This window comes from Rhyacophila brunnea, unplaced genomic scaffold (genome assembly GCF_057557595.1).
Source record: "Rhyacophila brunnea isolate RB1 unplaced genomic scaffold, BYU_Rbru_1.0 scaffold_19, whole genome shotgun sequence".
Classification (NCBI taxonomy): domain Eukaryota; kingdom Metazoa; phylum Arthropoda; class Insecta; order Trichoptera; family Rhyacophilidae; genus Rhyacophila; species Rhyacophila brunnea.
This window is the reverse complement of record NW_028232848.1, coordinates 2,578,077-2,593,370: the sequence shown is the minus strand read 5'-3', so window position 1 is coordinate 2,593,370 and position 15,294 is coordinate 2,578,077.

Sequence of the window (15,294 nt, the reverse complement as noted above, 5' to 3'; positions counted from 1 at the left end):
ATAAAAACACGAATAATTACAGTTAATTACAAACAAAAAAAAAGTTTATTATATTACCTACCTATTTACACATTTGTGTATTTTGAAAATATTTTATGAAACAAAAATATAACATGGGTTCGCTTTTGACATATTGTGTATAAAATTACTTGTTTATACAAACCTATTAGAGACAAAATATAGGTAGGTATGTTGAAAATTTGATTATATAGTTAATTACAATATTTTATCTATTTAACTCACTTTTTTAACTCTCATTTAACTTTAACACTCATTTAACGTCACTTTCCGAGAAATGCTTCCCACACAGTAATGAATATTTAGATGGCACCCAGCTCTCCCGCCCGACTGCATCAATCCACAATTTCCGAAGAACTTCATTTTTCGGAAATCTGAAATAATTTAATTTGTATAACATTATAAAATTGCTACATACACTCCATTACATACTTCATATAAATACAATTTTTTGTTTGGTATTCTTAAAAATATATTTAACACTGAAATGAAATATAAAATCTATGTAAATAATGAATGTCATTAACTAGCTAGTTTTTACTTTGAAAAAGACATCGTATATTTTGGGTTCAAAATAATATTATGCATACGGCCCTGGATTTTTTGCAATAAACAACTATTTGACGTTTGATGTAAAAGTTTTGAATTGTTATTGTAAAAGATCTTTTAGGAAAAACTATCAATGTATAAATAATTAATAGTATGCATATTGTTCCGAAATGCTGTTACTCATTTGTATTCTTCCATTAATAAACATTTTTTTACCGAATAATAACGTATAATACGTATAAATCGAGAGAATAACAATATCATATCCGCCATATTGTTTTACCACACGAACTTGAAGTAGCTCCAGAATACCAACATTACCAACTGTCTTTCTCCGATTCGCATTTTTTAGTACATAAATGATGGCGTGTTCCCTCTCCAGTCTTTCAATCTCTTTGCTCAGATCCTAATTGTTTTTGGAAATATATTCATTCGCTTAGCTCCAGTAGTAATACAAAAAACAATGCCGTGGTGACGTTGAATAATGATCCTATAGAGAACCTTGGTATATTATCTGACGCATTTGCTAAGCATTTTGAACCACTTTATAGCCCGATAGAAACGCTACTTGACCCCAATTCTGCTGGTCCGTCGTCTGCAACGCAAGATCTTCAAATCTCAGCATTAATTGACGACAAAGATATGGAATATGGGTTTTCAAATTTGTCTCCCAAAAGTTCATTTGGAGCAGATAGCTTGCCACCTTATGTTGTTAAGGGCTGTTACGAACATAATATATCCTTTCCGCTTAAACATACTTATATTTAATTTAATCATAGCATCCAGCACTTTTCCTGATGCATGGAAAATTACCCGCCTGAGGCCACTTCATAAAAAGGGATCTAGATCAGAGATCTCTAATTATAAACCAATAGCAGTTCTTTTGGCTCCATGTAAATTATTTGAATCGATATTACATATACACATCAACCCTCAAATAGACTCTCGCCTCTCCGATTCCCAGCATGGTTTTCGACTTAGGCGGTCCACAGTAACAAAATCTTATAGTGTATAATAATTTTATTTCAAATTCTATGGATAAGTCAATTCAAGCTGATTCTGTATGCACAGATATTTTCAAGGCATTTGATCGTGTTGATCACGATCGACTTGCGGACTGGCACCCGTCGCGAGCAGTCGCATTGTAAGCGCTCCGATACCCGCCCAGATCAACTCAACCTACAAGATACCTCGCATAATCTACAAGATACATCGCAGAAATCCGCCGACCAAGCAAATTACCTATTTGGTGCCACCGCCGCAAGTGACCAGACGACCAACCTACCTACTTCACAATGGAGCAGATCACCACAGAGATTACCAGACTCGCTGCATTCAAATCAACCAGGCTACGGGACCTCTTGATGCTGCACTTCCTGCTCTTGACGGCATATCAAGAGGAAGCCGAGGCAGCTTTTCACGCAGATCCACCCGCCCGACCACATACCAGGAGGACCAACAACGCTAGATCGAACACGTCTCAAATATCATCACACACATGGACCAACAGGAGCATGAAACACTACTACAGATCACCTTCACTCACGCCGATCAAGGAAGCAGACCCCGTCATATACACAAGACATGAGGACGACCGAATATCCGTCGTTATCAGGGGCTTCCCGATCGGCATCAACACGGAGGATGACACGGGGCAGGAGCCAGCATCCGATGCCTCTTGTCCTAATCAAACTCCGGGACAACGACAGAGGGAGGCTGATCTACACTCTACATCACGCATTACACCGCAGACTAAGCATTGAAACACCGAGGAGGAGCTGCAATACTCACTAAAGCCCAAATCGACTCAACTCTACAACTCAAACCCAAACCGACATATCACCAACGGTGACTCCCAAGCACCGCCTGGACTACACTGCGAAAGATAAAATTAACCTAGACGATACAGAACATCACACGGAGACTCTCACGGATGATGCCATCAGCCTATCATGCCTACGCCGAACTCCCACCCACACCGACCAGATCAACAACAGCGTCACTGTCTAGATCACCAACCAAATCACCAAGCACCAGAGATACCCCAGAAGTAGACTATTCCGACATCCAGATAACCGAACCTGACCAGACCATAAGCGAAAAGTCCAAAATAGAGCTACCCACTGAGCCACAACTCCAACAACTTCGCCAAGAACTGGAGAGAATTAAGACCACAGGCGAAAACGAACAAACATCCAATGTTCACATAAATGCAACAACTAAGCTCATGATTACCCTCGCTAAGACCGATAAAAAAGAAACCTCAGTAAAACTCTACCGAGAATTTCGCCAATTACTCAAGGATTACCGCCCAGAACAAGACGAGTATTTTAACCAAATACGAAAACCGAACACCGAAATAGTAGATACGCCAACTAAACCAGATTCGGATCCAGAACCAGACGCTGATCCAGAACAACCGGATTCGGACCCAAATCCAGACGCTGATTTAGATCAACCATTCTCCAAGCAGAAAAAGAAGAGGCAGAGAAGAAAGAACAGACGATAGAACGCGAATCCAAGCGGACGGCCGGTGAAGAACGAAGAACCAAGAATGAAGCATGCCGACAAAAATTAAAATTAAAATCAATTGAAACCACAACACTTGAACCTGGAGGCAACATCCTCTCCCGGTCCTCATCAAGAATCGGGAACAAGAATAAAATCGCCACGTAGAAGCAGTCATAACCTATATTCCAGACATAAGATGAAGGGGATGTGGGACTTGCCCAGGTGCCCTGAAACCGAGGATTATCAAAAGTCAAAAAAAAGTTGATCGCGATATTTTATTAAAGCTTTGTACATTTGGCGCGTCATGTAGTATAATAATGTTTTTTTGCTTCTTATTTGAAAAATCGCCGTCAATTTTTTGATTATCATGGGAATGAATCGCGGATGTTTAGAACAAACTCTGGTGTTCCTCAAGGTTCAAATCTTGGCCCAATTTTATTTTTAATTTTTTTTGATGATGTTGTCAAAGTTATAACCAATTCTTCTTGTTTGGGATTCGCAGATGATCTTAAACTTTTTCGAACTATTGAAACCCCATTATGCTGTGTCATGATGCAGTCTGATCTAGATGCTATCTCGAAATTGTCTATTTTGAATAAACTTGAATTCGCTACCTCCAAATGTAATATTATTTCATTCGGTCATTCAAGGCACGCCTTATTGTTCCCATACACATTATCTGGTATAATATTGAGTAGGGTAACGGAGATAAAAGATTTGGGTGTATTGTATGATGCAAAGTTCACTTTCAATCAGCATATTCTTAACATCAGTACTAGATCTAGCAAAATGCTTGGTTTTGTTAGGAGGGTTTCAAAATCATTAGAAAACGTCCGAGTGCTACGTACATAATTATACGTATCGTTTGTGTTGAGTATTCTTGAATATGCCAGCATTATTTGGAGTCCTAATAGGTCCATCCACACAATTAAATTGGATCGAGTCCACAATAGATTTCTTAGATTTCTCTACTTAAGAACATACGGGTTCTTTCCTTATGACAATGATAATAAAATGAATTTCCCGACTTGTTTTCTTCTGGGTATGCTATCAATCAGTGGCGCACCCAGGGGGGGGGGGCAAGGGGCCCTGGCACCCCCCAAAAATGAAAATTATCAGAATGATTTTAAACATTGAAATTGAAAGTCAATAAACTATACCTTTGGGCTTAGACAAATAAAAACACGGCAAAAAAATCATTTGTAATAATTCTCCAGCACCCTTTATAGAAAAATTTCTTAGATTTTAATTTCTAACACAAAAATTTCGAAACACTAATATCAGGTTTTTTTAGAAACCCAAACCCTAATGGAACTGTCAAAAAATTCTCGGTGTCCACCCGAATTCCGGAGTGGTGTAGGTCATGGCTGGGGAGGGCTGACAGGGCTCTAGTCTGGGGGCCCGGCGTGTCGGGTTGACCAGATAAGTGAGATAAACACACATAATAAATTAGCTTTAATAGTAAAAAAAGTCGCCTGCGGCGCTATTATACTTCATGGCCATGAATATTTTCAATTACTTATATAATCGTGCAATATATTTTTTGATTATTATGTGTCAATACTCGACAGTCCCATTATTAAAATAGATGTATTAAAAATCGCCAATAATTCATTGTATAAGTACCCTTAATTTGAACTAAAACACAATTTGAAAAACATTAATGTAGTGTTTCACACTGCCTTTAATCTTAGCGGTAGGTAGGGGGGGGGGCAAATATCCTAACCTGAGGGCCCGCTTCAGGATGTGGGGACCATGGTGTAGGTACACCGAGTGCAATAGAAAAAAGACCGATAAACGAGAAATTAGGCTGTGGAGAAGAAAAAGAGCCTATAGGACTAATTTACATTCTCTTCCTTGGGCCCCCCCTAATATTAAATCCTGGGTGCGCCACTGCTATCAATACAATCAATGCCACCTCTTTTTACTTTTTCGTGGGTTCATTTACAATCCGTATATACTGGCAATATATACCTTACGAAGGCTCAGAGCAACCGTATACTGAGCTTCGAAAATAGATGTTTGCGACGAATACTGGGTGTGCGGTGGTATAACTTTAGGAGCAACGAAGAGATAAGAGAACGCACCAGGCAGCCTCTCATCACGCTGAAAGTGAAGAGGTGACGTTGGACCTGGCTCGGCTAGGTCCTGCGGATGCCAGAAGAGAACTTTAACCTGGCTTGCCTGTTCTTCAAGCCGACCGGATTCCGGTGACCTGGAAGGCCACTAAATATAATCTACAGAGTGTATACGGCGGAGCTACGGGATGCTAGTTTGACCTGGAACGAAGCAAGAAGACTGGCGAGCGACGGGGATTCTTGGAGGCGCCGCGTGGTGTCCATATGCTCCAGCTAAGGGGCGGATATGGCTAAAGAAGAAGAAGAAGATATACTGGCAAATATTAATTTTCATGTTCCCACTAATATTACTCGCAACTCTACGGTCTTCATGATACCTCGTCGGAGGACAGATGTTATGTTTCATGATGCTGTGTATCGTGCGATTAACTTATTTGATGGCACCATAAAGGTTGATTTATTTTTTATTAACTACCTATATAATGTTTGTGGACGTGTTAAATAGAATAAATTTATAATTGTATATATTATCATGTTTCTTTAATATTTACGTAAACACATGCTGTCTTTTCTACTTTCTTGTTATATTAGTTGTTATTTGTAATTCAGATATTTTTATAATTTTGTATTTATTATGTATTATGGCGCATTGGCCAATCGCTGTAATGCCGTAAAACTCTTTTTCTAAATAAATAAGTATTACCTTTCTTCCTCTGTGATTGATGTAATAATAGCAATATTTTAGGACCATCAGTAAATATTATGGCATGTTTAAGTAGTATCACAAAAGGTACTGATAACTCGATTAGGTCCGTACCTATATGGCAGAAGCATATAAGTCATTTTTTCGCATTTTACAGGAGACGGTTTTTAAGGTTTAAAGAAGTGTCATAAATCAGGATATGAAGGAAATTGGATTGTTTAATGTTATTATTATGAAAAAACTAGTATAGTTTTAAAATATATATAATAAAATAAGAAAATCAAGTAATTTAATGAGTTATTGAGCATTTAATGACATATGAGGTTTTGGCATAAAAATATTTTCAACATTTTGACATATCATTTACAATAATAGATGTTTTATTATAGAAAACTTATGAAATTAAAACAAGATCTTGGAAATTAAATGAACACGTGATAAAATGAAACTAACAGTATTAATAATAGTTGGTAAAAACTAATATATTTTTAAAATATATTTATAAAAAAAAAGAAAATTAAGTAATTACATGAGTTATTGAACATTTAATGACATATGGGGTTTTGGCATAAAAATATTTTCAACATTTTGACATATCATTTACAATAATAGATGTTTTATTATAGAAAAACTTATGAAATTAAAACAAGAGCATGGGAATTAAATGAAAACATGATAAAATTAAACCAACAGTGATAATAATAGTTGGTAAACAGTTGTTTATGAGTATTACTTATAGTATTTATATAAAAAAATTAACAGGTATTAAAATTTATATTATAAAATGGATGATAAACCGGATCTATCAATGGCAATAAACTGATGAAGTCATCTTTCTTAGATTGATTTATTGGCAGAGGACTGTTATAGCATTGCTTGATTTATTAACAATGTTCCTTCTTCCTCTTGTCGTATGGCGTAAATCAAGTTGAAGAAATGGGTCATCTTCATGTAATGAATATTTAAATTTTATTAAACCAAACTCCTTCTCATACCTGAAACATCTAATTTTGTTCCAAACGACATTTTCTCCAACTGTATTAATTTTTTGCTTCACCAGTTGATTAGAAAGAAGGCTTGAATACTTGTAAATCTCATCCTGAGACATCTCTTTAACAATAAAAGATTTCTTGCCCCTTATTGTTCTAACAAACTGATACCAATCATGGGCAATATTAATTTCTATGTTGGAAGTTTTCTTGGCTTTTTCAATTCGTGAATGGTCAGTGTCACATTCAAGTCGCGTATGGCTGGGAGCAAATATTTATGATCCATGACATGGATAGTTGGTGATGTACTTACAAAGTAAGATAGAGCTGCAGTTATAATGTTATTTTTATTTTGTCCCGGACAAGAATCAGAGGATGCAATAACACTTTCAACAGTTGGACTTAAGGTATTCAGAAGACTTATCACACAAAACGCTATATTGTTCAGCTATTCCCTCGTGCCACATATAATAACATGAGGTTTGGTTCGATATGCAATTTCTTACGGTCAAATTATATGTGTACAATTACTTTTTATAGTATATATAGTGATATTTGAGTTAAGAGAAGGCGTTGGCAAACACTGCTGCAGGTCGAATGCTAAAAAAGCAATAATACCTTCAGATTGGAGAGCTTTGGTCTTATTGTTTTTTTTTAATTCATAACTTTTATCTGCCACTTGCAAACTTGTCGATTTTCAATTTTTGTTTTATTTGTAAATCTGTAGCACATTTTAATTGAATATTGTATGTATCACATGTTTTTCATGTGTTTTTGCTAGGTACTTTAAATTTATATCCGGTGTTTTATTCATCATATTTTATCGGTCATATTTTTTCCGTTTGCATATCACAGTTCATTTCAAACATGTTTAGCTGCCCAGACAGGTATTCTTTGGATGTGCGACGACGTGAATAATGACTTTCATGCTTAGTAAAGCTTTTTATGTGTGCAGTAACTTCTTCCCTTTCGTTTGTTTTCTTGTTTATGGGTTCGTGTTTTCCACGATTATTTTTCTTTCGACCATGTCCGATCCTAATAGGATCATATGGGCCTCCATATAGTAGAGGTTTGTATTAACAGATTTAGTTTTTTACGAGAAATGGATGTCAGCCACTTGCTCAACCTATTAGGTCCATACCCTGACAGACACAAATTGAAACACAATATGTGTACTTGCCAGACCCAGGATTCGAACCTGGGAACCACGGCGTTATAGTCCAACGCTTAAGCCGCGCGGCCAATACCAATAAATCCTGTATCTTTACTTTGTTTGTAGTGATTCCAAAGACATGTTGAAACATTTTTTTGCATACTTTATATTCCAGTCCCTCTGTACTGCTAATTCTATAAATTCAATAACAGCTGCCAAAAATGCAGAATACCATAAATAAGTCTGCGCATGCGTAATTTTATGTTATGCCAAAAGCGTATATGTCAGACATATATGCTTTTGCCTTGTTAGAGTTTGAAATTTTATATTATGCAAAAGCGTATATGTCAGAGATATATGCTTTTGGCTTGTTAGAGCTTGACATTTTATGACTTGTATTGTTTTTCCAAGTCGTTTTACGAGAAATCTATAGGTTTTAGAGATATATGCTTTTGCCATAACATAAAGTATGTATTTTTTGACATATTGGCATTCAAATCTCAAAATCGCCAAAACACGACTTATATGCTTCTGCCATATTGGTACGGACTGGTATTTTAATCTTTCGTCGATCTTCACCGGTCATAGCCAAAAGTGATCCAGACGAATTTTAAGCCACAGTATTTTGCAATGTTAATGGATCGCCTACATAATAATTATTACATAGACTATTTATAGGTACCTACCCACTACTATATTATTATGTCAGTGCCTTTTAAACCCCATATTATTTTATTTATAGGTAGGTACCAAATAAATTTTCTTATCACTTTCTTCTGTATCACTCATCTGTTATACTATTGTCTCTGTAATATTTTTTTCAACCGTTGTTGGTACTGTTGGTAGCAGTGACTGACCAAATTGTCTATGTTCAGTATTTAAAGCGCCAAACACAACACTTGTGTCGGTGAATGTCAATGTGAAAATAAGTCATTATCATTATCATAATAGATTAGTAGTATACAATTGAATTTGAATGTTTATTCCGACGATTTGTAAAGTTGTTTGTTTGTTTTTAATTTATAGAAGCAATCAGTGTTTCTAGGAAAAGTGGCACTAGGTGCGGTAACTACGCCGCCTGTATTTCAGGAGAAACTTTGTTTCAATCTGTAAAACTTTTATGTGAATCCATTGTCATGGAGGTTAAAGTGAATATCGATTAATGCAGTTTTAAGAGCTCCATCGAATTATAGACTCATGTGTATTGTAAAGATTTGAAAAAATAAGTTTGCGGTCTCAAAAAAGGTATTTTCATTCCACCGTCGCCGTGATGGCTGATTGGGATACCCTCGGCGATTTCAATGATGACGAGTTTTATATTGGAGCTCCATCGTTGACGACTCCAATATTGTGTCGTAAACGGCCGCGGGAATCTTTGAAGAGATGCATTGGAAGCGTTTACAACGAATATGGCAGGGAAGATTTCATTTATAAACATTGCCCCGGGTCCCCAGACTATGCACCTTATGATAGTCATGCGAGTTTCTTTAAGAGCCCATTGGGCGTTTTCCTCATGGAAATTGGCACCAACTTGGTTTCACAATTTGTCTACTCCGACATAAAGAAAAGCAATGTGTCCTCGTTGAATACAGATAATATTTTGAGCACAGCGTTAAAGGAAGAATGTGAACGATTTGATAAAATGAATCCGCAGTCTCGTTTCGAGATGAAGACTTGTAGACATTGTCAATTTCAAACGGAGTCTGCGTTGATTCTTTCACATCACAAAGAGATTCCCCACAAAGTTAAGAGCATGTACAAATGCAACGTCTGCCCATTTAAAATTGGAAACCTTAAGATTTTAAAGCATCACATGAAAACGGAGCATAATATCACTGTTAAGCTCCCGAAACCGACACTTTTACAGTGTTCATTCTGTGAATATGAAACGAGTTCTGAAGAAAAGTTGGAAATCCATAATTCCCGTTGTTTAGTAAAGTACAGATTGAACACGATATTGATGCCCGGAGAAGATTGGGAACCACCTGCTAAAATTGTGGGCATCGAGTTGATATCGTATGAAAACAACAATCCTCCAGCGAAGAAATTGATTAAAAAGCCACATATTATCGAAGAAACGGATCCAGTTTCTAAAATGTCAGATAAAGTCAAACCGATACTTTCAGTTAAAACATTGACAACTTTAAAGCAAACCGGAGACAATGAACCATTGCTATTTGATGATATGGAAAATGTTGATTCTTTATTTGTTACAAAGGCTGTGAAGAAATATCTTATGGATATTGATAAAAAGCAGATCTGTACTCCGCTGCTACCTAAAAATGAAAAAAAAAATACTCTAGACTTGGCATTAGCCAGAGACAATATTTTAAAACCTATATTGGATGTTAATCAAATATCAGCGCCGAAGCCAAAACAATCTTTTACAAAGGAAACGCAAAGTCCTGCTTTTAATTTAACGATTGCTGATGCAACATCCGGCGGCAAGAGTAATACAAATGTGGACGCAGTGACTATTAAACCTGCAAAAATAAATACCCTTGACAGATATCTGAAACATGTTACACAGATTCAAAAAGAACAAGAATTGAGAAACAAAATGATCAATGCAAAATTATTATTAGAGAATACAAATATAACCAAAGAAAAAGAAATCGAACACAAATTATTGATAAAAGATCTATTGCATTTGAGCAAAGGTATAACCGTTAACCAAGAGATTTTTAATGTAGATTTGCTATATTGTGAGATTTGCCATTACGGTTGTAATGATACACCAGATTTACTGACACATATAAAATCTAAACACCCATCGGAGATGTTTTGCACTCCGTTTGCAACTCCGGATAAGCTTTGTACATTTTGTTCTGAGTCTATGTACACTGATAAAGGTTTGGAACGTCATTTGTTGTTTGCTCACGGGTTTGTTGGTGCTGAATTGAAGGAGGCTGCGGACAAAAAAAAAGACTCGGGGCTATGCAGATACTGCAAACAGTTTTCATCGCAACTCTTGAAGCATGTAAAGATGTTTCATAAGAAGGCTTTTAATTCTGCGAAGGAAAGTGCTAAGAAAGTCTCGGTAGCAACTCAAATGTAACATAATATACCAAAATAATTTAGTTTCGTTGTCGTGAGTTGTGGTTTTTATATTTCAAAATACAGTCGAACTTGGTTATTACGAGGAAGATGGGACCAACTGAATTTGCTCGTTATAAGCATTACTCGTTTTATCAGAGAATAGGAATTTTTAAATGATCGGTCACGTAACACAAAAAGTTGAAAATAAAAAATCTGAAAACCATCGTAAAAATCCCCGAAACAAGCATGCCATTCATAAACTTCAAAAGAAGTTGTTTATTGTAATGAACGCTGGTAGGTACCTACTGACTTCACAAACCTTGGATATTTTTTTATTTCAACCATATGCGTGGATACTTTTTCAATATTGTCGGCGAAAACAACAATTAGGTAGGTACTTAGACACTTAACTACATTACCTTACTTTGAAAAGGTTCTAACTGACATTTTGGCCTAAAATGACTTTTTGGTGTGCAAAGGTTCCATTAGCCTTATTCTATCATATACATTCATTTCAGAGTCATCTATTGTCAAATATGGGAATTAGCAGCATTCCGGAGTTCTATCTACATGTCTTTTTATATTCAAAATATGACCATTCCAAATTTCAAACGCTCATAGTTCAAAACATGATCAACTGCAATTAGAATCTTTTCAAAGTAAGGTAGCATAAGTGCCATAAACGTAATGCGATCCTGGCGGCATCCCGTCCGGCCGGATTTTATTGCTAAGGGTCGAAATGTTTTTAAACGATCGACACTTAACAGTTTTAAGAAAATTTTTGATGATATTTTAGCTCGGTATATCCGATAAGTTGCTCATTATACTGCCCTTCTAAGGAAGAAGGCAGTAACTCGCAAAATTTGTGAAATAGAGTTATGAATTCCATCTGTTAGGTAATTTTGAAAGCTATATATTCTGTTCACTTTAAAATCAGTATTATCACTAAAATACCGTTAAAATCCTTAGTGAAAAAATAAACATCTAAAATAATACATTTTTTTTAGCAAAAAGGCATTAACTGCACCTATTCATTGCAGTTACTGCTTGTTTATTATTACTTTGTTTGTATTTTAACATCCTACTAATAAAAATTACCACCGTTTTTTATTAATTCACAGTACTAAAGTTTGAGAAAAACCAGATGTCATTTATCTCGAAAATCTGTGAGAGTCAGTTACTGCCTTATTCATTGCAGTTACTGCTTGTTTATTATTACTTTGTTTGTATTTTAACATCCTACTAATAAAAATTACCACCGTTTTTTATTAATTCACAGTACTAAAGTTTGAGAAAAACCAGATGTCATTTATCTCGAAAATCTGTGAGAGTCAGTTACTGCCTTCTTCCTTAGAAGGGCAGTATAACAGTGAATAAACATATGAAGAAAATCATAAACTAAAATGTCAACGAATGTTTCTTCATTACATCCGAGATCTCGCTATATCCGTGATCGTAATAACCGAGTTCGACTGTAGTATGATGGAATTATAGTAGCTTAAACAAATATGTTTGTTAATTCCACAGAATTATTGTTGTCGACAGTCGCTGTTTCAGGTAAATTGTACATATTACATTTCACCGTAGCACAGTTCGCCGTGAGCTTTCTTATCGGAAAAAGATGACTATACTATAAGGTCATCTCTATAGCACCAAGATGAAAAAATTACGCATTGTTCGTGAAGCATTTTCATAAGTGATTTTGGCAAAATTCATGAATGAAAACCTAACCTAACCTAACAAAATAATCTGGTATATCAGCTATTTTTTAAATTTGTTTGTAAACTTCCTAAAGGCTTCCTGTAAACCGCCGAGAACCGTGTTTTATGTAGACATGAATTGTATCTCATTACAATACAACTCAAAGAGGTTGGACGGTTTTTAATATACGACTATATATTTCCGATATAACTTTTCACGACGAACTGCGTATGCACAAGTTTCCGGACACAATTTTTCACATTTATATAATATGTAATATTATTATGGTGCCGTTCATTTTACTTCATAAGAATAATAGTTTGTTACCTAAGCAAAGATACTGCTTAAAAATATTTTCCCAAAAATACACATACAAAAATGTAATTGTAATGCAAAATTGTAAATTAGAAATCACCAATGGCGGCTCATCCATATGCATTGCGGAACTGCAGCACCCCCAAGCAAATTGAGAAAACTGTAGTATTATAATATACATAAATTTATGTATATTATATGAAAATATCAATATTATTTAAGCGTGTTCAACTCGCCCGCGCACCTATACATCCAATAATAATTATCATAGACCGCGATGAAAATAATGCATCGCGTGATTTCATGCAGTACCATTTTTGATAGAATATGCTCGAATAGGCGAAGGAGGGGCGCAGGCAGCGGGGCTCGCCGCTCAGAGCTTAGTCTGATACTGCCGCTTTGGCAGTATTTTTGTGTCGCGAACGTTGTCAGGTACCGCGACTCTGAGCTAGACGCGAGTCGCGACAGATGTTAAGAGCAACTAAAAGGTGATAGACCTTCTTTTAAGGAAAAAAGACAGAAGAATCAATTTTATAATGAAAAAAAAAACACTTAAGTATAATGTTTAATTTTAATAATTTTGATGTTAATAGTAAAATATCAACCAAATAAACATTTATTTTTATTTTTAATCAACCCCAGATATCCACGAGCCGCCACTGGAAATAACTAAGTAGTTTTGGAATATAATAATAATGTTAATTTCAATTTATTGTTGATTTAAATGTTTACAATGATTTTATTTTTGCTTCCTCACTAAAGCGTCAATTACATTGAGCTTCTTTACGAGCTGTTTGTTGGCGAATTTAAAAACGGGCTATCCAGCTACTGTGATTTGATGATTACATACAAAACTTTCTATTCGCTGAGAAGCCACAAGCCAGCGACTATTTTGACAGAACGTAGTTTGCTTTTTTACCAGGAGGTTGCTACTGCGCAGACGCAGTAGGCCCACACGCCGGCGTGTAGCGTGTAAAGTTGACCGGCTTTCAACTTTTCTCGGTAGAGTGTTTACAACCTGCTTGTTAGCTTGTTCGATGATTACACTGGGCGACTTTACAGGCAGATTTTAAATTCGCCAACAAACAGCTCGTAAAGAAGCTCAATGTAATTGACGCTTAAGTGATATTCTAACTACCTCAAATATTATCTTATCTCCTGTTATTGATCTGGAATGATGAATAAAACACTTCTAATTTATAGTTACCGGGGAATGCAGTGCTAAAATAACTGGTCACGGCATTAGGTGAATGTTTCAGTTGCTTTTTATTGTTTCTGAATTAAGTGTTACGCTAGAATGGATCTACAGGAGGAGGATTTAAACCGTAGATATGACAAAGTCATTGACAACACTTGTGGAAACAAACCTTTTGCCATAGATCGGCTAGAATAATAATTTATCTAAAATTATATGTAAAGCTAGCCTGTATGTCATTCATTAGTATTATATTAACCCAATGTTTACGGGCTCTTTTAATTAATTTTTTAATTAACGTGTTAATTTGCATTTGAAAAGCAATTAGCAAAAACACAATTTTGTGCGGCCCGTAAGCATTGGGTTAAATTGAATTAAGAAGCATCTATTTTAAGTTTTAACCTTGCAAATTTATTTTAACTTGTTTTGTCTTTGAGACATTATCAATGTACATTTTATTAAATATTATAGTTTGTTTGCATGTGCATGGATTTGCTGACAGTACGTATTATCGGGCAAGTTGCAAGACTGCGCATGCATCGACCAAAAAAGTTCAGCAGTTTCTGAATTTTCACACGATAGTTGCAACTTCAGGACAATATCAGCACATGTAATACAGTGGCGTCTTGATGGAAAAAATACAAACTACACCGCGCAGAGCATTTTGACGTTTACCGATTTTCATAGCCTGTCCGAACCTGTCAAATGGCACCACAATGACAACAAGAATGAGATTGGCTCATCTTGAGGTTAACCGATTTTCACAACCTGTCAAATAGTACCATAGGACATCGCGTCTCACTTACTCTTGAAGAATGAGATTGGCAAGACAGTCAGCACTTTTGTGTCTAAACAGTTATTATCGTAATAGTTTAATTTACACATTATTGGTGTAAGTAAATCCATACACATGTACAGGCGCAATTTTTAAATAATTGTTATTAGAATACCAAATGCACACAAAGTGCCGCTTGAAAATTTATGATTTTATGATTTGGTACAATTGCCATTTTTTTTTAATATACCTGACAAACGATCCTAAT